Genomic DNA, 23,712 nt, shown 5'->3' on the forward strand with positions numbered 1-23,712 from the left:
TTCTGGGAAGAAATGACTTGACAGAGTTTTAGAAACTAAATAGTATCATATATTGTAAAAATGTTTGTAAAAAAAATCGGATACCAGTGCCCGGTTTAAAGATTCTTGATTTCCAGGCTATCTTAATATTCTGAAGGTATTACTTATGAGAACCTTGTTGCTTCTGGGAAGAAATGACTTGACAGAGTTTTAGAAACTAAATAGTATCATATATTGTAAAAATGTTTGTAAAAAAAATCGGATACCAGTGCCCGGTTTAAAGATTCTTGATTTCCAGGCTAACTTAATATTCTGAAGGTATTACTTCTGAGAACCTGGTTGCTTCTGGGAAGAAATGACTTGACAGCCATAAAACATGGCATTCCTAATTGTGTACAACAGTAGTTCAAATTCTCCTATTGATTTAACATGATACGTGTAACATGGATTTTAATTATACTCTGTATCGATCTTAGCGCAAACATTGGTATGAGCCTGAATGGTTTTAATCTGGTTGCCTCGTTGGCGCAGTAGGCAGCGCGTCAGTCTCATAATCTGAAGGTCGTGAGTTCGAGCCTCACACGGGGCATGGTGTTTTAGAAACTAACTAGTATCATGCATTGTAAAAATGTTTGTAAAAAAATCGGATACCCGTGCCCGGTTTAAAGAAACTTCATTTCCAGGCTGTCTTAATGTACGGAAGGTATTACTTATGAGAATCTTGTGGCTTCTGAGAAGAATTTACTTGACAGCGATAAAACATGGCATCCTTAATTGAGTACAACAGTAGTTCAAGTTGTCATAATGATTTACATATTATGTGTTACGTGGATTTTTATTATACTTAATATCAATCAAAGCGCAAAAGTTGCTCTAAGCCTGACTCTTGCGGTTCACTGGTTCCCTCGTTGGTGCAGTAGGCAGCACGTCATTCGCATAATCTGAAGGTCGTGAGTTCGAGCCTCTCACAGGGCACAGAGTTTTAGAAACTAAATAGTATCATATATTGTAAAAATGTTTGTAAAAAAAATCGGATACCAGTGCCCGGTTTAAAGATTCTTGATTTCCAGGCTATCTTAATATTCTGAAGGTATTACTTCTGAGAACCTTGTTGCTTCTGGGAAGAAATGACTTGACAGAGTTTTAGAAACTAAATAGTATCATATATTGTAAAAATGTTTGTAAAAAAAATCGGATACCAGTGCCCGGTTTAAAGATTCTTGATTTCCAGGCTATCTTAATATTCTGAAGGTATTACTTCTGAGAACCTTGTTGCTTCTGGGAAGAAATGACTTGACAGCCATAAAACATGGCATTCCTAATTGTGTACAACAGTAGTTCAAATGTTCCTATTGATTTAACATGATACGTGTAACATGGATTTTTATAATACTTTCTATCGATCTTAGCGCAAAAATTGGTATGAGCCTGAATGGTTATGATTTGGTTGCCTCGTTTGCGAAGTAGGCCAAGTCTCATAATCTGAAGATCGTGAGTTCGAGCCTCACACGGGGCATTGAGTTTTAGAAACTAACTAGTATCCTGCATTGTAAAAATGTTTGTAAAAAAATCGGATACCCGTGCCCGGTTTAAAGAAACTTCATTTCCAGGCTGTCTTAATGTACGGAAGGTATTACTTATGAGAATCTTGTGGCTTCTGAGAAGAAATTACTTGACAGCCATAAAACATGGCATCCTTAATTGAGTACAACAGTAGTTCAAGTTGTCATAATGATTTATATATTATGTGTTAGGTGGATTTTTATTATACTTAATATCAATCAAAGCGCAAAAATTGCTCTAAGCCTTACTCTTGCTGTTCACTGGTTCCCTCGTTGGTGCAGTAGGCAGCAAGTCATTCGCATAATCTGAAGGGCGTGAGTTCGAGCCTCTCACAGGGCACAGATTTTTAGAAACGAAATAGTATCATATATTGTAAAAATGTTTGTAAAAAAAATCGGATACCAGTGCCCGGTTTAAAGATTCTTGATTTCCAGGCTATCTTAATATTCTGAAGGTATTACTTCTGAGAACCTTGTTGCTTCTGGGAAGAAATGACTTGACAGCCATAAAACATGGCATTCCTAATTGTGTACAACAGTAGTTCAAATGTTCCTATTGATTTAACATGATACGTGTAACATGGATTTTTATAATACTTTGTATCGATCTTAGCGCAAAAATTGGTATGAGCCTGAATGGTTATGATTTACTTGTCTTGTTGGCGCAGTAGGCAGCGCGTCAGTCTCATAATCTGAAGGTCGTGAGTTCGAGCCTCACACGGGGCATTGAGTTTTAGAAACTAACTAGTATCATGCATTGTAAAAATGTTTGTAAAAAAATCGGATACCCGTGCCCGGTTTAAGGAAACTTCATTTCCAGGCTGTCTTAATGTACGGAAGGTATTACTTATGAGAATCTTGTGGCTTCTGAGAAGAAATTACTTGACAGAGTTTTAGAAACTAAATAGTATCATATATTGTAAAAATGTTTGTAAAAAAAATCGGATACCAGTGCCCGGTTTAAAGATTCTTGATTTCCAGGCTATCTTAATATTCTGAAGGTATTACTTATGAGAACCTTGTTGCTTCTGGGAAGAAATGACTTGACAGAGTTTTAGAAACTAAATAGTATCATATATTGTAAAAATGTTTGTAAAAAAAATCGGATACCAGTGCCCGGTTTAAAGATTATTGATTTCCAAGCTATCTTAATATTCTGAAGGTATTACTTCTGAGAACCTTGTTGCTTCTGGGAAGAAATGACTTGACAGCCATAAAACATGGCATTCCTAATTGTGTACAACAGTAGTTCAAATTCTCCTATTGATTTAACATGATACGTGTAACATGGATTTTAATTATACTCTGTATCGATCTTAGCGTAAACATTGGTATGAGCCTGAATGGTTGTGATCTAGTTGCCTCGTTGGCGCAGTAGGCAGCGCGTCAGTCTCATAATCTGAAGGTCGTGAGTTCGAGCCTCACACGGGGCATAGAGTTTTAGAAACTAACAAGTATCATGCATTGTAAAAATGTTTGTAAAAAAATCGGATACCCGTGCCCGGTTCAAAGAAACTTCATTTCCTGGCTGTCATATACTGAAGGAATTACTTATGAGAATCTTGTGGCTTCTGAGAAGAAATTACTTGAGAGCCATAACACATGGAATTCTTCATTGAGCACAACAGTAGTTAAATTTTTCATATTGATTTAACATAATATGTGTAACATGGATTTTTATTATACTTAATATCAATCTTAGCGCAAAAATTGCTGTAAGCTTGACTCTTGCTGTTCAATGGTTCCCATGTTGGTGCAGTAGGCAGCATGTCATTCTCATAATCTGATGGTCGTGAGTTCGAGCCTCTCACAGGGCACAGAGTATTAGAAACTTAATAGTATCATATATTGTAAAAATGTTTGTAAAAAAAATCGGATACCAGTGCCCGGTTTAAAGATTCTTGATTTCCAGGCTATCTTAATATTCTGAAGGTATTACTTCTGAGAACCTTGTTGCTTCTGGGAAGAAATGACTTGACAGAGTTTTAGAAACTAAATAGTATCATATATTGTAAAAATGTTTGTAAAAAAAATCGGATACCAGTGCCCGGTTTAAAGATTCTTGATTTCCAGGCTATCTTAATATTCTGAAGGTATTACTTCTGAGAACCTTGTTGCTTCTGGGAAGAAATTACTTGACAGCCATAAAACATGGCATTCCTAATTGTGTACAACAGTAGTTCAAATTCTCCTATTGATTTAACATGATACGTGTAACATGGATTTTAATTATACTCTAGTTATACTCTAGTAGGCAGCGCGTCAGTCTCATAATCTGAAGGTCGTGAGTTCGAGCCTCACACGGGGCATAGAGTTTTAGCAACTAACAAGTATCATGCATTGTAAAAATGTTTGTAAAAAAATCGGATACCCGTGCCCGGTTCAAAGAAACTTCATTTCCCGGCTGTCATGATATACTGAAGGAATTACTTATGAGAATCTTGTGGCTTCTGAGAAGAAATTACTTGAGAGCCATAACACATGGAATTCTTCATTGAGCACAACAGTAGTTAAATTTTTCATATTGATTTAACATAATATGTGTAACATGGATTTTTATTATACTTAATATCAATCTTAGCGCAAAATTTGCTGTAAGCTTGACTCTTGCTGTTCAATGGTTCCCATGTTCGTGCAGTAGGCAGCATGTCATTCTCATAATCTGATGGTCGTGAGTTCGAGCCTCTCACAGGGCACAGAGTATTAGAAACTTAATAGTATCATATATTGTAAAAATGTTTGTAAAAAAAATCGGATACCAGTGCCCGGTTTAAAGATTCTTGATTTCCAGACTATCTTAATATTCTGAAGGTATTACTTCTGAGAACCTTGTTGCTTCTGGGAAGAAATGACTTGACAGAGTTTTAGAAACTAAATAGTATCATATATTGTAAAAATGTTTGTAAAAAAAATCGGATACCAGTGCCCGGTTTAAAGATTCTTGATTTCCAGGCTATCTTAATATTCTGAAGGTATTACTTCTGAGAACCTTGTTGCTTCTGGGAAGAAATGACTTGACAGCCATAAAACATGGCATTCCTAATTGTGTACAACAGTAGTTCAAATGTTCCTATTGATTTAACATGATACGTGTAACATGGATTTTTATAATACTTTGTATCGATCTTAGCGCAAAAATTGGTATGAGCCTGAATGGTTATGATTTAGTTGCCTCGTTGGCGCAGTAGGCAGCGCGTCAGTCTCATAATCTGAAGGTCGTGAGTTCGAGCCTCACACGGGGCATTGAGTTTTAGAAACTAACTAGTATCATGCATTGTAAAAATGTTTGTAAAAAAATCGGATACCCGTGCCCGGTTTAAGGAAACTTCATTTCCAGGCTGTCTTAATGTACGGAAGGTATTACTTATGAGAATCTTGTGGCTTCTGAGAAGAAATTACTTGACAGACATAAAACATGGCATCCTTAATTGAGTACAACAGTAGTTCAAGTTGTCATAATGATTTATATATTATGTGTTACGTGGATTTTTATTATACTTAATATCAATCAAAGCGCAAAAATTGCTCTAAGCCTGACTCTTGCTGTTCACTGGTTCCCTCGTTGGTGCAGTAGGCAGCAAGTCATTCGCATAATCTGAAGGTCGTGAGTTCGAGCCTCTCACAGGGCACAGATTTTTAGAAACTAAATAGTATCATATATTGTAAAAATGTTTGTAAAAAAAATCGGATACCAGTGCCCGGTTTAAAGATTCTTGATTTCCAGGCTATCTTAATATTCTGAAGGTATTACTTCTGAGAACCTTGTTGCTTCTGGGAAGATATGACTTGACAGAGTTTTAGAAACTAAATAGTATCATATATTGTAAAAATGTTTGTAAAAAAAATCGGATACCAGTGCCCGGTTTAAAGATTCTTGATTTCCAGGCTATCTTAATATTCTGAAGGTATTACTTATGAGAACCTTGTTGCTTCTGGGAAGAAATGACTTGACAGAGTTTTAGAAACTAAATAGTATCATATATTGTAAAAATGTTTGTAAAAAAAATCGGATACCAGTGCCCGGTTTAAAGATTATTGATTTCCAGGCTATCTTAATATTCTGAAGGTATTACTTCTGAGAACCTTGTTGCTTCTGGGAAGAAATGACTTGACAGCCATAAAACATGGCATTCCTAATTGTGTACAACAGTAGTTCAAATTCTCCTATTGATTTAACATGATACGTGTAACATGGATTTTAATTATACTCTGTATCGATCTTAGCGTAAACATTGGTATGAGCCTGAATAGTTGTGATCTGGTTGCCTCGTTGGCGCAGTAGGCAGCGCGTCAGTCTCATAATCTGAAGGTCGTGAGTTCGAGCCTCACACGGGGCATTGAGTTTTAGAAACTAACAAGTATCATGCATTGTAAAAATGTTTGTAAAAAAATCGGATACCCGTGCCCGGTTTACAGAAACTTCATTTCCAGGCTGTCTTAATGTACGGAAGGTATTACTTATGAGAATCTTGTGGCTTCTGAGAAGAAATTACTTGACAGCCATAAAACATGGCATCCTTAATTGAGTACAACAGTAGTTCAAGTTGTCATGATGATTTATATATTATGTTTTACGTGGATTTTTATTATACTTAATATCAATCAAAGCGCAAAAATTGCTCTAAGCCTGACTCTTGCTGTTCACTGGTTCCCTCGTTGGTGCAGTAGGCAGCAAGTCATTCGCATAATCTGAAGGTCGTGAGTTCGAGCCTCTCACAGGGCACAGATTTGTAGAAACTAAATAGTATCTTATATTGTAAAAATGTTTGTAAAATAAATCGGATACCAGTGCCCGGTTTAAAGATTCTTGATTTCCAGGCTATCTTAATATTCTGAAGGTATTACTTCTGAGAACCTTGTTGCTTCTGGGAAGAAATGACTTGACAGAGTTTTAGAAACTAAATAGTATCATATATTGTAAAAATGTTTGTAAAAAAAATCGGATACCAGTGCCCGGTTTAAAGATTCTTGATTTCCAGGCTATCTTAATATTCTGAAGGTATTACTTATGAGAACCTTGTTGCTTCTGGGAAGAAATGACTTGACAGAGTTTTAGAAACTAAATAGTATCATATATTGTAAAAATGTTTGTAAAAAAAATCGGATACCAGTGCCCGGTTTAAAGATTCTTGATTTCCAGGCTATCTTAATATTCTGAAGGTATTACTTCTGAGAACCTTGTTGCTTCTGGGAAGAAATGACTTGACAGCCATAAAACATGGCATTCCTAATTGTCTACAACAGTAGTTCAAATTCTCCTATTGATTTAACATGATACGTGTAACATGGATTTTAATTATACTCTGTATCGATCTTAGCGTAAACATTGGTATGAGCCTGAATGGTTGTGATCTGGTTGCCTCGTTGGCGCAGTAGGCAGCGCGTCAGTCTCATAATCTGAAGGTCGTGAGTTCGAGCCTCACACGGGGCATTGAGTTTTAGAAACTAACAAGTATCATGCATTGTAAAAATGTTTGTAAAAAAATCGGATACCCGTGCCCGGTTTACAGAAACTTCATTTCCAGGCTGTCTTAATGTACGGAAGGTATTACTTATGAGAATCTTGTGGCTTCTGAGAAGAAATTACTTGACAGCCATAAAACATGGCATCCTTAATTGAGTACAACAGTAGTTCAAGTTGTCATAATGATTTATATATTATGTGTTACGTGGATTTTTATTATACTTAATATCAATCAAAGCGCAAAAATTGCTCTAAGCCTGACTCTTGCTGTTCACTGGTTCCCTCGTTGGTGCAGTAGGCAGCAAGTCATTCGCATAATCTGAAGGTCGTGAGTTCGAGCCTCTCACAGGGCACAGATTTGTAGAAACTAAATAGTATCTTATATTGTAAAAATGTTTGTAAAATAAATCGGATACCAGTGCCCGGTTTAAAGATTCTTGATTTCCAGGCTATCTTAATATTCTGAAGGTATTACTTCTGAGAACCTTGTTGCTTCTGGGAAGAAATGACTTGACAGAGTTTTAGAAACTAAATAGTATCATATATTGTAAAAATGTTTGTAAAAAAAATCGGATACCAGTGCCCGGTTTAAAGATTCTTGATTTCCAGGCTAACTTAATATTCTGAAGGTATTACTTCTGAGAACCTGGTTGCTTCTGGGAAGAAATGACTTGACAGCCATAAAACATGGCATTCCTAATTGTGTACAACAGTAGTTCAAATTCTCCTATTGATTTAACATGATACGTGTAACATGGATTTTAATTATACTCTGTATCGATCTTAGCGCAAACATTGGTATGAGCCAGAATGGTTGTGACCTGGTTGTCTCGTTGGCGCAGTAGGCAGCGCGTCAGTCTCATAATCTGAAGGTCGTGAGTTCGAGCCTCACACGGGGCATAGAGTTTTAGAAACTAACAAGTATCATGCATTGTAAAAATGTTTGTAAAAAAATCGGATACCCGTGCCCGGTTCAAAGAAACTTCATTTCCCGGCTGTCATGATATACTGAAGGAATTACTTATGAGAATCTTGTGGCTTCTGAGAAGAAATTACTTGAGAGCCATAACACATGGCATTCTTCATTGAGCACAACAGTAGTTAAATTTTTCATATTGATTTAACATAATATGTGTAACATGGATTTTTATTATACTTAATATCAATCTTAGCGCAAAAATTGCTGTAAGCCTGACTCTTGCTGTTCAATTGTTCCCATGTTGGTGCTGTAGGCAGCATGTCATTCTCATAATCTGATGGTCGTGAGTTCGAGCCTCACACAGGGCACAGAGTTTTAGAAACTAAATAGTATCATATATTGTAAAAATGTTTGTAAAAAAAATCGGATACCAGTGCCCGGTTTAAAGATTCTTGATTTCCAGGCTATCTTAATATTCTGAAGGCATTACTTCTGAGAACCTTGTTGCTTCTGGGAAGAAATGACTTGACAGAGTTTTAGAAACTAAATAGTATCATATATTGTAAAAATGTTTGTAAAAAAAATCGGATACCAGTGCCCGGTTTAAAGATTCTTGATTTCCAGGCTATCTTAATATTCTGAAGGTATTACTTCTGAGAACCTTGTTGCTTCTGGGAAGAAATTACTTGACAGCCATAAAACATGGCATTCCTAATTGTGTACAACAGTAGTTCAAATTCTCCTATTGATTTAACATGATACGTGTAACATGGATTTTAATTATACTCTAGTTATACTCTAGTAGGCAGCGCGTCAGTCTCATAATCTGAAGGTCGTGAGTTCGAGCCTCACACGGGGCATAGAGTTTTAGCAACTAACAAGTATCATGCATTGTAAAAATGTTTGTAAAAAAATCGGATACCCGTGCCCGGTTCAAAGAAACTTCTTTTCCCGGCTGTCATGATATACTGAAGGAATTACTTATGAGAATCTTGTGGCTTCTGAGAAGAAATTACTTGAGAGCCATAACACATGGAATTCTTCATTGAGCACAACAGTAGTTACATTTTTCATATTGATTTAACATAATATGTGTAACATGGATTTTTATTATACTTAATATCAATCTTAGCGCAAAAATTGCTGTAAGCTTGACTCTTGCTGTTCAATGGTTCACATGTTGGTGCAGTAGGCAGCATGTCATTCTCATAATCTGATGGTCGTGAGTTCGAGCCTCTCACAGGGCACAGAGTATTAGAAACTTAATAGTATCATATTTTGTAAAAATGTTTGTAAAAAAAATCGGATACCAGTGCCCGGTTTAAAGAATCTTGATTTCCAGACTATCTTAATATTCTGAAGGTATTACTTCTGAGAACCTTGTTGCTTCTGGGAAGAAATGACTTGACAGAGTTTTAGAAACTAAATAGTATCATATATTGTAAAAATGTTTGTAAAAAAAATCGGATACCAGTGCCCGGTTTAAAGATTCTTGATTTCCAGGCTATCTTAATATTCTGAAGGTATTACTTATGAGAACCTTGTTGCTTCTGGGAAGAAATGACTTGACAGAGTTTTAGAAACTAAATAGTATCATATATTGTAAAAATGTTTGTAAAAAAAATCGGATACCAGTGCCCGGTTTAAAGATTCTTGATTTCCAGGCTATCTTAATATTCTGAAGGTATTACTTCTGAGAACCTTGTTGCTTCTGGGAAGAAATGACTTGACAGCCATAAAACATGGCATTCCTAATTGTGTACAACAGTAGTTCAAATTCTCCTATTGATTTAACATGATACGTGTAACATGGATTTTAATTATACTCTGTATCGATCTTAGCGTAAACATTGGTATGAGCCTGAATGGTTGTGATCTGGTTGCCTCGTTGGCGCAGTAGGCAGCGCGTCAGTCTCATAATCTGAAGGTCGTGAGTTCGAGCCTCACACGGGGCATTGAGTTTTAGAAACTAACAAGTATCATGCATTGTAAAAATGTTTGTAAAAAAATCGGGTGCCCGGTTTACAGAAACTTCATTTCCAGGCTGTCTTAATGTACGGAAGGTATTACTTATGAGAATCTTGTGGCTTCTGAGAAGAAATTACTTGACAGCCATAAAACATGGCATCCTTAATTGAGTACAACAGTAGTTCAAGTTGTCATAATGATTTATATATTATGTGTTACGTGGATTTTTATTATACTTAATATCAATCAAAGCGCAAAAATTGCTCTAAGCCTGACTCTTGCTGTTCACTGGTTCCCTCGTTGGTGCAGTAGGCAGCAAGTCATTCGCATAATCTGAAGGTCGTGAGTTCGAGCCTCTCACAGGGCACAGATTTGTAGAAACTAAATAGTATCTTATATTGTAAAAATGTTTGTAAAATAAATCGGATACCAGTGCCCGGTTTAAAGATTCTTGATTTCCAGGCTATCTTAATATTCTGAAGGTATTACTTCTGAGAACCTTGTTGCTTCTGGGAAGAAATGACTTGACAGAGTTTTAGAAACTAAATAGTATCATATATTGTAAAAATGTTTGTAAAAAAAATCGGATACCAGTGCCCGGTTTAAAGATTCTTGATTTCCAGGCTAACTTAATATTCTGAAGGTATTACTTCTGAGAACCTGGTTGCTTCTGGGAAGAAATGACTTGACAGCCATAAAACATGGCATTCCTAATTGTGTACAACAGTAGTTCAAATTCTCCTATTGATTTAACATGATACGTGTAACATGGATTTTAATTATACTCTGTATCGATCTTAGCGCAAACATTGGTATGAGCCAGAATGGTTGTGACCTGGTTGCCTCGTTGGCGCAGTAGGCGGCGCGTCAGTCTCATAATCTGAAGGTCGTGAGTTCGAGCCTCACACGGGGCATAGAGTTTTAGAAACTAACAAGTATCATGCATTGTAAAAATGTTTGTAAAAAAATCGGATACCCGTGCCCGGTTCAAAGAAACTTCATTTCCCGGCTGTCATGATATACTGAAGGAATTACTTATGAGAATCTTGTGGCTTCTGAGAAGAAATTACTTGAGAGCCATAACACATGGCATTCTTCATTGAGCACAACAGTAGTTAAATTTTTCATATTGATTTAACATAATATGTGTAACATGGATTTTTATTATACTTAATATCAATCTTAGCGCAAAAATTGCTGTAAGCCTGACTCTTGCTGTTCAATTGTTCCCATGTTGGTGCTGTAGGCAGCATGTCATTCTCATAATCTGATGGTTGTGAGTTCGAGCCTCTCACAGGGCACAGAGTTTTAGAAACTAAATAGTATCATATATTGTAAAAATGTTTGTAAAAAAAATCGGATACCAGTGCCCGGTTTAAAGATTCTTGATTTCCAGGCTATCTTAATATTCTGAAGGCATTACTTCTGAGAACCTTGTTGCTTCTGGGAAGAAATGACTTGACAGAGTTTTAGAAACTATATAGTATCATATATTGTAAAAATGTTTGTAAAAAAAATCGGATACCAGTGCCCGGTTTAAAGATTCTTGATTTCCAGGCTATCTTAATATTCTGAAGGTATTACTTCTGAGAACCTTGTTGCTTCTGGGAAGAAATTACTTGACAGCCATAAAACATGGCATTCCTAATTGTGTACAACAGTAGTTCAAATTCTCCTATTGATTTAACATGATACGTGTAACATGGATTTTAATTATACTCTAGTTATACTCTAGTAGGCAGCGCGTCAGTCTCATAATCTGAAGGTCGTGAGTTCGAGCCTCACACGGGGCATAGAGTTTTAGCAACTAACAAGTATCATGCATTGTAAAAATGTTTGTAAAAAAATCGGATACCCGTGCCCGGTTCAAAGAAACTTCTTTTCCCGGCTGTCATGATATACTGAAGGAATTACTTATGAGAATCTTGTGGCTTCTGAGAAGAAATTACTTGAGAGCCATAACACATGGAATTCTTCATTGAGCACAACAGTAGTTACATTTTTCATATTGATTTAACATAATATGTGTAACATGGATTTTTATTATACTTAATATCAATCTTAGCGCAAAAATTGCTGTAAGCTTGACTCTTGCTGTTCAATGGTTCACATGTTGGTGCAGTAGGCAGCATGTCATTCTCATAATCTGATGGTCGTGAGTTCGAGCCTCTCACAGGGCACAGAGTATTAGAAACTTAATAGTATCATATTTTGTAAAAATGTTTGTAAAAAAAATCGGATACCAGTGCCCGGTTTAAAGAATCTTGATTTCCAGACTATCTTAATATTCTGAAGGTATTACTTCTGAGAACCTTGTTGCTTCTGGGAAGAAATGACTTGACAGAGTTTTAGAAACTAAATAGTATCATATATTGTAAAAATGTTTGTAAAAAAAATCGGATACCAGTGCCCGGTTTAAAGATTCTTGATTTCCAGGCTATCTTAATATTCTGAAGGTATTACTTCTGAGAACCTTGTTGCTTCTGGGAAGAAATGACTTGACAGCCATAAAACATGGCATTCCTAATTGTGTACAACAGTAGTTCAAATGTTCCTATTGATTTAACATGATACGTGTAACATGGATTTTTATAATACTTTGTATCGATCTTAGCGCAAAAATTGGTATGAGCCTGAATGGTTATGATTTAGTTGCCTCGTTGGCGCAGTAGGCAGCGCGTCAGTCTCATAATCTGAAGGTCGTGAGTTCGAGCCTCACACGGGGCATTGAGTTTTAGAAACTAACTAGTATCATGCATTGTAAAAATGTTTGTAAAAAAATCGGATACCCGTGCCCGGTTTAAGGAAACTTCATTTCCAGGCTGTCTTAATGTACGGAAGGTATTACTTATGAGAATCTTGTGGCTTCTGAGAAGAAATTACTTGACAGACATAAAACATGGCATCCTTAATTGAGTACAACAGTAGTTCAAGTTGTCATAATGATTTATATATTATGTGTTACGTGGATTTTTATTATACTTAATATCAATCAAAGCGCAAAATTGCTCTAAGCCTGACTCTTGCTGTTCACTGGTTCCCTCGTTGGTGCAGTAGGCAGCAAGTCATTCGCATAATCTGAAGGTCGTGAGTTCGAGCCTCTCACAGGGCACAGATTTTTAGAAACTAAATAGTATCATATATTGTAAAAATGTTTGTAAAAAAAATCAGATACCAGTGCCCGGTTTAAAGATTCTTGATTTCCAGGCTATCTTAATATTCTGAAGGTATTACTTCTGAGAACCTTGTTGCTTCTGGGAAGATATGACTTGACAGAGTTTTAGAAACTAAATAGTATCATATATTGTAAAAATGTTTGTAAAAAAAATCGGATACCAGTGCCCGGTTTAAAGATTCTTGATTTCCAGGCTATCTTAATATTCTGAAGGTATTACTTATGAGAACCTTGTTGCTTCTGGGAAGAAATGACTTGACAGAGTTTTAGAAACTAAATAGTATCATATATTGTAAAAATGTTTGTAAAAAAAATCGGATACCAGTGCCCGGTTTAAAGATTATTGATTTCCAGGCTATCTTAATATTCTGAAGGTATTACTTCTGAGAACCTTGTTGCTTCTGGGAAGAAATGACTTGACAGCCATAAAACATGGCATTCCTAATTGTGTACAACAGTAGTTCAAATTCTCCTATTGATTTAACATGATACGTGTAACATGGATTTTAATTATACTCTGTATCGATCTTAGCGTAAACATTGGTATGAGCCTGAATAGTTGTGATCTGGTTGCCTCGTTGGCGCAGTAGGCAGCGCGTCAGTCTCATAATCTGAAGGTCGTGAGTTCGAGCCTCACACGGGGCATTGAGTTTTAGAAACTAACAAGTATCATGCATTGTAAAAATGTTTGTAAAAAAATCGGATACCCGTGCCCGGTTTACAGAAACTTCATTTCCAGGCTGTCTTAATGTACGGAAGGTATTACTTATGAGAATCTTGTGGCTTCTGAGAAGAAATTACTTGACAGCCATAAAACATGGCATCCTTAATTGAGTACAACAGTAGTTCAAGTTGTCATAATGATTTATATATTATGTGTTACGTGGATTTTTATTATACTTAATATCAATCAAAGCGCAAAAATTGCTCTAAGCCTGACTCTTGCTGTTCACTGGTTCCCTCGTTGGTGCAGTAGGCAGCAAGTCATTCGCATAATCTGAAGGTCGTGAGTTCGAGCCTCTCACAGGGCACAGATTTTTAGAAACTAAATAGTATAATATATTGTAAAAATGTTTGTAAAAAAAATCAGATACCAGTGCCCGGTTTAAAGATTCTTGATTTCCAGGCTATCTTAATATTCTGAAGGTATTACTTCTGAGAACCTTGTTGCTTCTGGGAAGAAATGACTTGACAGCCATAAAACATGGCATTCCTAATTGTGTACAACAGTAGTTCAAATTCTCCTATTGATTTAACATGATACGTGTAACATGGATTTTAATTATACTCTGTATCGATCTTAGCGCAAACATTGGTATGAGCCTGAATGGTTGTGACCTGGTTGCCTCGTTGGCGCAGTAGGCAGCGCGTCAGTCTCATAATCTGAAGGTCGTGAGTTCGAGCCTCACACGGGGCATTGAGTTTTAGAAACTAACAAGTATCATGCATTGTAAAAATGTTTGTAAAAAAATCGGATACCCGTGCCCGGTTTACAGAAACTTCATTTCCAGGCTGTCTTAATGTACGGAAGGTATTACTTATGAGAATCTTGTGGCTTCTGAGAAGAAATTACTTGACAGCCATAAAACATGGCATCCTTAATTGAGTACAACAGTAGTTCAAGTTGTCATAATGATTTATATATTATGTGTTACGTGGATTTTTATTATACTTAATATCAATCAAAGCGCAAAAATTGCTCTAAGCCTGACTCTTGCTGTTCACTGGTTCCCTCGTTGGTGCAGTAGGCAGCAAGTCATTCGCATAATCTGAAGGTCGTGAGTTCGAGCCTCTCACAGGGCACAGATTTGTAGAAACTAAATAGTATCTTATATTGTAAAAATGTTTGTAAAATAAATCGGATACCAGTGCCCGGTTTAAAGATTCTTGATTTCCAGGCTATCTTAATATTCTGAAGGTATTACTTCTGAGAACCTTGTTGCTTCTGGGAAGAAATGACTTGACAGAGTTTTAGAAACTAAATAGTATCATATATTGTAAAAATGTTTGTAAAAAAAATCGGATACCAGTGCCCGGTTTAAAGATTCTTGATTTCCAGGCTATCTTAATATTCTGAAGGTATTACTTCTGAGAACCTTGTTGCTTCTGGGAAGAAATGACTTGACAGCCATAAAACATGGCATTCCTAATTGTGTACAACAGTAGTTCAAATTCTCCTATTGATTTAACATGATACGTGTAACATGGATTTTAATTATACTCTGTATCGATCTTAGCGCAAACATTGGTATGAGCCTGAATGGTTGTGACCTGGTTGCCTCGTTGGCGCAGTAGGCAGCGCGTCAGTCTCATAATCTGAAGGTCGTGAGTTCGAGCCTCACACGGGGCATAGAGTTTTAGAAACTAACAAGTATCATGCATTGTAAAAATGTTTGTAAAAAAATCGGATACCCGTGCCCGGTTCAAAGAAACTTCATTTCCCGGCTGTCATGATATACTGAAGGAATTACTTATGAGAATCTTGTGGCTTCTGAGAAGAAATTACTTGAGAGCCATAACACATGGCATTCTTCATTGAGCACAACAGTAGTTAAATTTTTCATATTGATTTAACATAATATGTGTAACATGGATTTTTATTATACTTAATATCAATCTTAGCGCAAAAATTGCTGTAAGCCTGACTCTTGCTGTTCAATTGTTCCCATGTTGGTGCTGTAGGCAGCATGTCATTCTCATAATCTGATGGTCGTGAGTTCGAGCCTCACACAGGGCACAGAGTTTTAGAAACTAAATAGTATCATATATTGTAAAAATGTTTGTAAAAAAAATCGGATACCAGTGCCCGGTTTAAAGATTCTTGATTTCCAGGCTATCTTAATATTCTGAAGGCATTACTTCTGAGAACCTTGTTGCTTCTGGGAAGAAATGACTTGACAGAGTTTTAGAAACTAAATAGTATCATATATTGTAAAAATGTTTGTAAAAAAAATCGGATACCAGTGCCCGGTTTAAAGATTCTTGATTTCCAGGCTATCTTAATATTCTGAAGGTATTACTTCTGAGAACCTTGTTGCTTCTGGGAAGAAATTACTTGACAGCCATAAAACATGGCATTCCTAATTGTGTACAACAGTAGTTCAAATTCTCCTATTGATTTAACATGATACGTGTAACATGGATTTTAATTATACTCTAGTTATACTCTAGTAGGCAGCGCGTCAGTCTCATAATCTGAAGGTCGTGAGTTCGAGCCTCACACGGGGCATAGAGTTTTAGCAACTAACAAGTATCATGCATTGTAAAAATGTTTGTAAAAAAATCGGATACCCGTGCCCGGTTCAAAGAAACTTCTTTTCCCGGCTGTCATGATATACTGAAGGAATTACTTATGAGAATCTTGTGGCTTCTGAGAAGAAATTACTTGAGAGCCATAACACATGGAATTCTTCATTGAGCACAACAGTAGTTACATTTTTCATATTGATTTAACATAATATGTGTAACATGGATTTTTATTATACTTAATATCAATCTTAGCGCAAAAATTGCTGTAAGCTTGACTCTTGCTGTTCAATGGTTCACATGTTGGTGCAGTAGGCAGCATGTCATTCTCATAATCTGATGGTCGTGAGTTCGAGCCTCTCACAGGGCACAGAGTATTAGAAACTTAATAGTATCATATTTTGTAAAAATGTTTGTAAAAAAAATCGGATACCAGTGCCCGGTTTAAAGAATCTTGATTTCCAGACTATCTTAATATTCTGAAGGTATTACTTCTGAGAACCTTGTTGCTTCTGGGAAGAAATGACTTGACAGAGTTTTAGAAACTAAATAGTATCATATATTGTAAAAATGTTTGTAAAAAAAATCGGATACCAGTGCCCGGTTTAAAGATTCTTGATTTCCAGGCTATCTTAATATTCTGAAGGTATTACTTATGAGAACCTTGTTGCTTCTGGGAAGAAATGACTTGACAGAGTTTTAGAAACTAAATAGTATCATATATTGTAAAAATGTTTGTAAAAAAAATCGGATACCAGTGCCCGGTTTAAAGATTCTTGATTTCCAGGCTATCTTAATATTCTGAAGGTATTACTTCTGAGAACCTTGTTGCTTCTGGGAAGAAATGACTTGACAGCCATAAAACATGGCATTCCTAATTGTGTACAACAGTAGTTCAAATTCTCCTATTGATTTAACATGATACGTGTAACATGGATTTTAATTATACTCTGTATCGATCTTAGCGTAAACATTGGTATGAGCCTGAATGGTTGTGATCTGGTTGCCTCGTTGGCGCAGTAGGCAGCGCGTCAGTCTCATAATCTGAAGGTCGTGAGTTCGAGCCTCACACGGGGCATTGAGTTTTAGAAACTAACAAGTATCATGCATTGTAAAAATGTTTGTAAAAAAATCGGGTGCCCGGTTTACAGAAACTTCATTTCCAGGCTGTCTTAATGTACGGAAGGTATTACTTATGAGAATCTTGTGGCTTCTGAGAAGAAATTACTTGACAGCCATAAAACATGGCATCCTTAATTGAGTACAACAGTAGTTCAAGTTGTCATAATGATTTATATATTATGTGTTACGTGGATTTTTATTATACTTAATATCAATCAAAGCGCAAAAATTGCTCTAAGCCTGACTCTTGCTGTTCACTGGTTCCCTCGTTGGTGCAGTAGGCAGCAAGTCATTCGCATAATCTGAAGGTCGTGAGTTCGAGCCTCTCACAGGGCACAGATTTGTAGAAACTAAATAGTATCTTATATTGTAAAAATGTTTGTAAAATAAATCGGATACCAGTGCCCGGTTTAAAGATTCTTGATTTCCAGGCTATCTTAATATTCTGAAGGTATTACTTCTGAGAACCTTGTTGCTTCTGGGAAGAAATGACTTGACAGAGTTTTAGAAACTAAATAGTATCATATATTGTAAAAATGTTTGTAAAAAAAATCGGATACCAGTGCCCGGTTTAAAGATTCTTGATTTCCAGGCTAACTTAATATTCTGAAGGTATTACTTCTGAGAACCTGGTTGCTTCTGGGAAGAAATGACTTGACAGCCATAAAACATGGCATTCCTAATTGTGTACAACAGTAGTTCAAATTCTCCTATTGATTTAACATGATACGTGTAACATGGATTTTAATTATACTCTGTATCGATCTTAGCGCAAACATTGGTATGAGCCAGAATGGTTGTGACCTGGTTGCCTCGTTGGCGCAGTAGGCAGCGCGTCAGTCTCATAATCTGAAGGTCGTGAGTTCGAGCCTCACACGGGGCATAGAGTTTTAGAAACTAACAAGTATCATGCATTGTAAAAATGTTTGTAAAAAAATCGGATACCCGTGCCCGGTTCAAAGAAACTTCATTTCCCGGCTGTCATGATATACTGAAGGAATTACTTATGAGAATCTTGTGGCTTCTGAGAAGAAATTACTTGAGAGCCATAACACATGGCATTCTTCATTGAGCACAACAGTAGTTAAATTTTTCATATTGATTTAACATAATATGTGTAACATGGATTTTTATTATACTTAATATCAATCTTAGCGCAAAAATTGCTGTAAGCCTGACTCTTGCTGTTCAATTGTTCCCATGTTTGGTGCTGTAGGCAGCATGTCATTCTCATAATCTGATGGTTGTGAGTTCGAGCCTCTCACAGGGCACAGAGTTTTAGAAACTAAATAGTATCATATATTGTAAAAATGTTTGTAAAAAAAATCGGATACCAGTGCCCGGTTTAAAGATTCTTGATTTCCAGGCTATCTTAATATTCTGAAGGCATTACTTCTGAGAACCTTGTTGCTTCTGGGAAGAAATGACTTGACAGAGTTTTAGAAACTAAATAGTATCATATATTGTAAAAATGTTTGTAAAAAAAATCGGATACCAGTGCCCGGTTTAAAGATTCTTGATTTCCAGGCTATCTTAATATTCTGAAGGTATTACTTCTGAGAACCTTGTTGCTTCTGGGAAGAAATTACTTGACAGCCATAAAACATGGCATTCCTAATTGTGTACAACAGTAGTTCAAATTCTCCTATTGATTTAACATGATACGTGTAACATGGATTTTAATTATACTCTAGTTATACTCTAGTAGGCAGCGCGTCAGTCTCATAATCTGAAGGTCGTGAGTTCGAGCCTCACACGGGGCATAGAGTTTTAGCAACTAACAAGTATCATGCATTGTAAAAATGTTTGTAAAAAAATCGGATACCCGTGCCCGGTTCAAAGAAACTTCTTTTCCCGGCTGTCATGATATACTGAAGGAATTACTTATGAGAATCTTGTGGCTTCTGAGAAGAAATTACTTGAGAGCCATAACACATGGAATTCTTCATTGAGCACAACAGTAGTTACATTTTTCATATTGATTTAACATAATATGTGTAACATGGATTTTTATTATACTTAATATCAATCTTAGCGCAAAAATTGCTGTAAGCTTGACTCTTGCTGTTCAATGGTTCACATGTTGGTGCAGTAGGCAGCATGTCATTCTCATAATCTGATGGTCGTGAGTTCGAGCCTCTCACAGGGCACAGAGTATTAGAAACTTAATAGTATCATATTTTGTAAAAATGTTTGTAAAAAAAATCGGATACCAGTGCCCGGTTTAAAGAATCTTGATTTCCAGACTATCTTAATATTCTGAAGGTATTACTTCTGAGAACCTTGTTGCTTCTGGGAAGAAATGACTTGACAGAGTTTTAGAAACTAAATAGTATCATATATTGTAAAAATGTTTGTAAAAAAAATCGGATACCAGTGCCCGGTTTAAAGATTCTTGATTTCCAGGCTATCTTAATATTCTGAAGGTATTACTTCTGAGAACCTTGTTGCTTCTGGGAAGAAATGACTTGACAGCCATAAAACATGGCATTCCTAATTGTGTACAACAGTAGTTCAAATGTTCCTATTGATTTAACATGATACGTGTAACATGGATTTTATAATACTTTGTATCGATCTTAGCGCAAAAATTGGTATGAGCCTGAATGGTTATGATTTAGTTGCCTCGTTGGCGCAGTAGGCAGCGCGTCAGTCTCATAATCTGAAGGTCGTGAGTTCGAGCCTCACACGGGGCATTGAGTTTTAGAAACTAACTAGTATCATGCATTGTAAAAATGTTTGTAAAAAAATCGGATACCCGTGCCCGGTTTAAGGAAACTTCATTTCCAGGCTGTCTTAATGTACGGAAGGTATTACTTATGAGAATCTTGTGGCTTCTGAGAAGAAATTACTTGACAGACATAAAACATGGCATCCTTAATTGAGTACAACAGTAGTTCAAGTTGTCATAATGATTTATATATTATGTGTTACGTGGATTTTTATTATACTTAATATCAATCAAAGCGCAAAAATTGCTCTAAGCCTGACTCTTGCTGTTCACTGGTTCCCTCGTTGGTGCAGTAGGCAGCAAGTCATTCGCATAATCTGAAGGTCGTGAGTTCGAGCCTCTCACAGGGCACAGATTTTTAGAAACTAAATAGTATCATATATTGTAAAAATGTTTGTAAAAAAAATCGGATACCAGTGCCCGGTTTAAAGATTCTTGATTTCCAGGCTATCTTAATATTCTGAAGGTATTACTTCTGAGAACCTTGTTGCTTCTGGGAAGATATGACTTGACAGAGTTTTAGAAACTAAATAGTATCATATATTGTAAAAATGTTTGTAAAAAAAATCGGATACCAGTGCCCGGTTTAAAGATTCTTGATTTCCAGGCTATCTTAATATTCTGAAGGTATTACTTATGAGAACCTTGTTGCTTCTGGGAAGAAATGACTTGACAGAGTTTTAGAAACTAAATAGTATCATATATTGTAAAAATGTTTGTAAAAAAAATCGGATACCAGTGCCCGGTTTAAAGATTATTGATTTCCAGGCTATCTTAATATTCTGAAGGTATTACTTCTGAGAACCTTGTTGCTTCTGGGAAGAAATGACTTGACAGCCATAAAACATGGCATTCCTAATTGTGTACAACAGTAGTTCAAATTCTCCTATTGATTTAACATGATACGTGTAACATGGATTTTAATTATACTCTGTATCGATCTTAGCGTAAACATTGGTATGAGCCTGAATAGTTGTGATCTGGTTGCCTCGTTGGCGCAGTAGGCAGCGCGTCAGTCTCATAATCTGAAGGTCGTGAGTTCGAGCCTCACACGGGGCATTGAGTTTTAGAAACTAACAAGTATCATGCATTGTAAAAATGTTTGTAAAAAAATCGGATACCCGTGCCCGGTTTACAGAAACTTCATTTCCAGGCTGTCTTAATGTACGGAAGGTATTACTTATGAGAATCTTGTGGCTTCTGAGAAGAAATTACTTGACAGCCATAAAACATGGCATCCTTAATTGAGTACAACAGTAGTTCAAGTTGTCATGATGATTTATATATTATGTGTTACGTGGATTTTTATTATACTTAATATCAATCAAAGCGCAAAAATTGCTCTAAGCCTGACTCTTGCTGTTCACTGGTTCCCTCGTTGGTGCAGTAGGCAGCAAGTCATTCGCATAATCTGAAGGTCGTGAGTTCGAGCCTCTCACAGGGCACAGATTTGTAGAAACTAAATAGTATCTTATATTGTAAAAATGTTTGTAAAATAAATCGGATACCAGTGCCCGGTTTAAAGATTCTTGATTTCCAGGCTATCTTAATATTCTGAAGGTATTACTTCTGAGAACCTTGTTGCTTCTGGGAAGAAATGACTTGACAGAGTTTTAGAAACTAAATAGTATCATATATTGTAAAAATGTTTGTAAAAAAAATCGGATACCAGTGCCCGGTTTAAAGATTCTTGATTTCCAGGCTATCTTAATATTCTGAAGGTATTACTTATGAGAACCTTGTTGCTTCTGGGAAGAAATGACTTGACAGAGTTTTAGAAACTAAATAGTATCATATATTGTAAAAATGTTTGTAAAAAAAATCGGATACCAGTGCCCGGTTTAAAGATTCTTGATTTCCAGGCTATCTTAATATTCTGAAGGTATTACTTCTGAGAACCTTGTTGCTTCTGGGAAGAAATGACTTGACAGCCATAAAACATGGCATTCCTAATTGTCTACAACAGTAGTTCAAATTCTCCTATTGATTTAACATGATACGTGTAACATGGATTTTAATTATACTCTGTATCGATCTTAGCGTAAACATTGGTATGAGCCTGAATGGTTGTGATCTGGTTGCCTCGTTGGCGCAGTAGGCAGCGCGTCAGTCTCATAATCTGAAGGTCGTGAGTTCGAGCCTCACACGGGGCATTGAGTTTTAGAAACTAACAAGTATCATGCATTGTAAAAATGTTTGTAAAAAAATCGGATACCCGTGCCCGGTTTACAGAAACTTCATTTCCAGGCTGTCTTAATGTACGGAAGGTATTACTTATGAGAATCTTGTGGCTTCTGAGAAGAAATTACTTGACAGCCATAAAACATGGCATCCTTAATTGAGTACAACAGTAGTTCAAGTTGTCATAATGATTTATATATTATGTGTTACGTGGATTTTTATTATACTTAATATCAATCAAAGCGCAAAAATTGCTCTAAGCCTGACTCTTGCTGTTCACTGGTTCCCTCGTTGGTGCAGTAGGCAGCAAGTCATTCGCATAATCTGAAGGTCGTGAGTTCGAGCCTCTCACAGGGCACAGATTTGTAGAAACTAAATAGTATCTTATATTGTAAAAATGTTTGTAAAATAAATCGGATACCAGTGCCCGGTTTAAAGATTCTTGATTTCCAGGCTATCTTAATATTCTGAAGGTATTACTTCTGAGAACCTTGTTGCTTCTGGGAAGAAATGACTTGACAGAGTTTTAGAAACTAAATAGTATCATATATTGTAAAAATGTTTGTAAAAAAAATCGGATACCAGTGCCCGGTTTAAAGATTCTTGATTTCCAGGCTATCTTAATATTCTGAAGGTATTACTTCTGAGAACCTTGTTGCTTCTGGGAAGAAATGACTTGACAGCCATAAAACATGGCATTCCTAATTGTGTACAACAGTAGTTCAAATTCTCCTATTGATTTAACATGATACGTGTAACATGGATTTTAATTATACTCTGTATCGATCTTAGCGCAAACATTGGTATGAGCCTGAATGGTTGTGACCTGGTTGCCTCGTTGGCGCAGTAGGCAGCGCGTCAGTCTCATAATCTGAAGGTCGTGAGTTCGAGCCTCACACGGGGCATAGAGTTTTAGAAACTAACAAGTATCATGCATTGTAAAAATGTTTGTAAAAAAATCGGATACCCGTGCCCGGTTCAAAGAAACTTCATTTCCCGGCTGTCATGATATACTGAAGGAATTACTTATGAGAATCTTGTGGCTTCTGAGAAGAAATTACTTGAGAGCCATAACACATGGCATTCTTCATTGAGCACAACAGTAGTTAAATTTTTCATATTGATTTAACATAATATGTGTAACATGGATTTTTATTATACTTAATATCAATCTTAGCGCAAAAATTGCTGTAAGCCTGACTCTTGCTGTTCAATTGTTCCCATGTTGGTGCTGTAGGCAGCATGTCATTCTCATAATCTGATGGTCGTGAGTTCGAGCCTCACACAGGGCACAGAGTTTTAGAAACTAAATAGTATCATATATTGTAAAAATGTTTGTAAAAAAAATCGGATACCAGTGCCCGG

General features: G+C 36.4%; 17 non-coding genes across 17 annotated transcripts; all 17 read left to right on the plus strand.

The window, feature by feature from the left end:
• The first annotated feature begins 495 nt into the window (after positions 1-495).
• Positions 496-568, plus strand: trnam-cau (transfer RNA methionine (anticodon CAU)). Its single transcript has one exon. It is a non-coding gene; the product is annotated as a tRNA-Met (tRNA).
• A 2,333-nt stretch (positions 569-2,901) lies between these two features.
• On the plus strand, positions 2,902-2,974 carry trnam-cau (transfer RNA methionine (anticodon CAU)). Its single transcript has one exon. It is a non-coding gene; the product is annotated as a tRNA-Met (tRNA).
• A 1,737-nt stretch (positions 2,975-4,711) lies between these two features.
• On the plus strand, positions 4,712-4,784 carry trnam-cau (transfer RNA methionine (anticodon CAU)). Its single transcript has one exon. It is a non-coding gene; the product is annotated as a tRNA-Met (tRNA).
• A 1,021-nt stretch (positions 4,785-5,805) lies between these two features.
• Positions 5,806-5,878, plus strand: trnam-cau (transfer RNA methionine (anticodon CAU)). The gene has a single exon. It is a non-coding gene; the product is annotated as a tRNA-Met (tRNA).
• Positions 5,879-6,899: 1,021 nt separating this feature from the next.
• trnam-cau (transfer RNA methionine (anticodon CAU)) lies at positions 6,900-6,972 on the plus strand. The gene has a single exon. It is a non-coding gene; the product is annotated as a tRNA-Met (tRNA).
• An 860-nt stretch (positions 6,973-7,832) lies between these two features.
• Positions 7,833-7,905, plus strand: trnam-cau (transfer RNA methionine (anticodon CAU)). The gene has a single exon. It is a non-coding gene; the product is annotated as a tRNA-Met (tRNA).
• Positions 7,906-9,806: 1,901 nt separating this feature from the next.
• On the plus strand, positions 9,807-9,879 carry trnam-cau (transfer RNA methionine (anticodon CAU)). The gene has a single exon. It is a non-coding gene; the product is annotated as a tRNA-Met (tRNA).
• Positions 9,880-12,546: 2,667 nt separating this feature from the next.
• trnam-cau (transfer RNA methionine (anticodon CAU)) lies at positions 12,547-12,619 on the plus strand. The gene has a single exon. It is a non-coding gene; the product is annotated as a tRNA-Met (tRNA).
• Positions 12,620-13,639: 1,020 nt separating this feature from the next.
• On the plus strand, positions 13,640-13,712 carry trnam-cau (transfer RNA methionine (anticodon CAU)). Its single transcript has one exon. It is a non-coding gene; the product is annotated as a tRNA-Met (tRNA).
• A 699-nt stretch (positions 13,713-14,411) lies between these two features.
• On the plus strand, positions 14,412-14,484 carry trnam-cau (transfer RNA methionine (anticodon CAU)). The gene has a single exon. It is a non-coding gene; the product is annotated as a tRNA-Met (tRNA).
• Positions 14,485-15,344: 860 nt separating this feature from the next.
• Positions 15,345-15,417, plus strand: trnam-cau (transfer RNA methionine (anticodon CAU)). The gene has a single exon. It is a non-coding gene; the product is annotated as a tRNA-Met (tRNA).
• Positions 15,418-17,318: 1,901 nt separating this feature from the next.
• trnam-cau (transfer RNA methionine (anticodon CAU)) lies at positions 17,319-17,391 on the plus strand. Its single transcript has one exon. It is a non-coding gene; the product is annotated as a tRNA-Met (tRNA).
• Positions 17,392-18,245: 854 nt separating this feature from the next.
• Positions 18,246-18,318, plus strand: trnam-cau (transfer RNA methionine (anticodon CAU)). Its single transcript has one exon. It is a non-coding gene; the product is annotated as a tRNA-Met (tRNA).
• Positions 18,319-20,058: 1,740 nt separating this feature from the next.
• Positions 20,059-20,131, plus strand: trnam-cau (transfer RNA methionine (anticodon CAU)). Its single transcript has one exon. It is a non-coding gene; the product is annotated as a tRNA-Met (tRNA).
• A 1,021-nt stretch (positions 20,132-21,152) lies between these two features.
• On the plus strand, positions 21,153-21,225 carry trnam-cau (transfer RNA methionine (anticodon CAU)). Its single transcript has one exon. It is a non-coding gene; the product is annotated as a tRNA-Met (tRNA).
• Positions 21,226-22,246: 1,021 nt separating this feature from the next.
• Positions 22,247-22,319, plus strand: trnam-cau (transfer RNA methionine (anticodon CAU)). Its single transcript has one exon. It is a non-coding gene; the product is annotated as a tRNA-Met (tRNA).
• Positions 22,320-23,179: 860 nt separating this feature from the next.
• On the plus strand, positions 23,180-23,252 carry trnam-cau (transfer RNA methionine (anticodon CAU)). Its single transcript has one exon. It is a non-coding gene; the product is annotated as a tRNA-Met (tRNA).
• Positions 23,253-23,712: the final 460 nt, after the last annotated feature.

This window comes from Gadus chalcogrammus, chromosome 18 (genome assembly GCF_026213295.1).
Source record: "Gadus chalcogrammus isolate NIFS_2021 chromosome 18, NIFS_Gcha_1.0, whole genome shotgun sequence".
Taxonomy (NCBI): domain Eukaryota; kingdom Metazoa; phylum Chordata; class Actinopteri; order Gadiformes; family Gadidae; genus Gadus; species Gadus chalcogrammus.